The sequence below is a fragment of the Penaeus japonicus genome, unplaced genomic scaffold (assembly GCF_977035675.1).
Source record: "Penaeus japonicus unplaced genomic scaffold, GWHDUDI00000001_assembly GWHDUDI00000015, whole genome shotgun sequence".
In the NCBI taxonomy this organism is placed as follows: Eukaryota; Metazoa; Arthropoda; class Malacostraca; order Decapoda; family Penaeidae; genus Penaeus; species Penaeus japonicus.
Window position 1 is genome coordinate 21,127,324 of NW_028234417.1, and position 2,500 is coordinate 21,129,823.

At 36.8% G+C, this 2,500-nt stretch overlaps 1 protein-coding gene across 2 annotated transcripts in view; it reads left to right on the forward strand.

The window, feature by feature from the left end:
- Positions 1-2,500, forward strand: part of LOC122263601 (uncharacterized) — a 23,152-nt gene that overhangs the window by 995 nt on the left and 19,657 nt on the right. The window lies entirely within an intron of this gene.

A 2,500-nucleotide genomic window follows, 5' to 3' on the forward strand; every position in this document is an offset into this window, starting at 1 on the left:
TACATACCTTAACCCATTTATGCCAAGTCGGTTCTGGCTTTGCACAGTCGCAATACCGGGGTCTTCGAACACATAAGCCTAACACCTCAAGATTCTCGGACGCACAAGCCGTGAGCCTGGGCTGCCCGCTCGCTCACCCCGAGCACTGGCCTTGCCCTTATATCTTGTCCCCAGTGTCTGACGCAAAAACCACAAAATGTGTCAGCACGTCAACCAGCGCGAATGGGTTAAATAGAGGCCAGGTCATGGGTCGGCCCGTAAGAGTTCAAGTGTTGGATGGTCATCTTTATGAAATAACTTAACCCTTTCCCGACGGGGCACGGCAATAAGTGAAAACCCCTACGCCGGGCCATTGCTATATTGCATTGGAAATGTCACACTGGCATGACGCCCTGGTATAGGGAATTTAGCTGTGTCACACGGGTGTGATGCACCGTTGTCATAGGGTTATTAAAGCCCTACAGTGTGTATCTACATCCTGTGCATTCGGTAGCCATCTCTATACTGATCAATATTCAACAATTTGTGATTGGTTGATAAATTTGTTGATTTAATCAATTGTTTCCTTATTGGTGCTATTATAGTCATGTGTCATCATTACCTATAAGCAATGTTTTTTGTATTTCTGTAGGCAAGGTCAGCACATGCACAGAGTCAATATTCTTCAGTTTTTGTTTCATCAGTGCAGTGGAAACATCTCCCTTTACTCATTTTAAAATTATTTTCAAAATATATTTCACCTGCTTTTATGTTTCTGGATGAAAAGAGTTTTATGGTGACAACATTTGGTTGCGTCTTTATCCAATTATACTTTAAAGTTTACATTCACAATCTCATCATCTATTTTTTTGTGAAATTCTTTATTAAATCCTTATAAAACCTATCAAAATTGGCATAGAGAGGGGACTCCTTGTAATTTCAAGTGTGCATCTACAGTGATTTAAATCAGTGTAACCCAACAATAGTGTAGATACTAGACCTGATAGGGGGAGGGCATTAAATATACCTGGAAAATTATAGGGTAAGATTAGTGAATAACCTATCTAAACTGGTATTGTTTTGATGTCTACTAACCAATTATAGCAATATTTTGTCCATTGTAAAATTAAAATGTGTATGATATTGTTACTTTACAACTAACTCACCCTTGAGGCATACCATGGGACACACTACATGGCATACCCTGTGATATACAGCCTAGAGTATAATGTACACAGTGATCACAGTTGACTCCATATATATATATATATATATATATATATATATATATATATATATATATATATATATATATATATATTATATATATATTATATATATATATATATATATATATATATAACAACATGAGACAAAGCTATTTTCGGTAAAATTTTGTACTACTTTCAGAGTATATTTTGGTCTAAAAACTAACCCAATGACCAATTAACCTTCCCAAATTTTAAAGTTAGTCATTGCCAAGGGAGAGCTTTCCCCCTCCTAGATGCCTCATTTTACAGAGCATTTTTTGCTATTTACCTTGATGTAAATGACAGATCACAGTTTAAGCATTGCTTTCAGTCTACTAATAACACCTACAATGCTAATTAGACATTGCAGGAGCTATATCAGCATACTTACTTGTTATAGAAATCCAGAAGACAGTCTTGAGAGCCCTCCATTATTAGCCCATTACAGACAGGGATTGATTTGGTTGCCCAGTCGCCAGGACGGCACTGATGTCACCTATGTGGCAACCCAGATGAATTTAATTTCAATATGAGGCAGCTTCATGCGAGATACCGTGACCTTTGATGCTCTCCTTCATTCAGTCATTACAGTACTAGATCCATTTTTGTGTCTGTCATTTTTGTTTTGTTTTGTTTTACTGAATTGTGAGACTTTTGTGCATCATATGACATACTCAATCATGTTGCAGATGACTAAAATTGTAATATAGGATCAATATCAGCTTATTAGTTTCATTTTTAGTATTGTGGTTTTATGGAAGGACAAAAAGCAACTTTTTCGTATTTCTGTATTACCGTAAATAAATACAACAAAAATTACCATTCAAAATGAAGATAACATGAAGAAAAGGGGAAGGGGAAGGAAAGCTATGCTAATGACTGAGAGTGCCACATCACAAGGCAACCTTAACCCATTCACGCCGGGACGTATTTTCGCCTACTCCCACTAATGGCGGGAAGATAACAAGCTCGCAACGCTTTGTGCAGGGGTGTTTTCTCGTTACGCGGGGCCGCGCTGATCCTCTCAGAGTGTTTTTCACCCGCCTTATTCTTATGGTTCTTATGAATGTGTCTACAATGTATAGGCACATAAATATATTGTCATGTTCAGATGAGGTATTATAGTTGAAAAACATGTTACAGTAATGCCTTTTCAGTTTTATTTGATTGAACTTTGCCTATATTCTTCACTTCTCTTAGTGGGGCATCAAAAAACATGTTTTATACTTTATTTTCTTTTTTACCAAAACATAAAGAAGAACAATATGAAT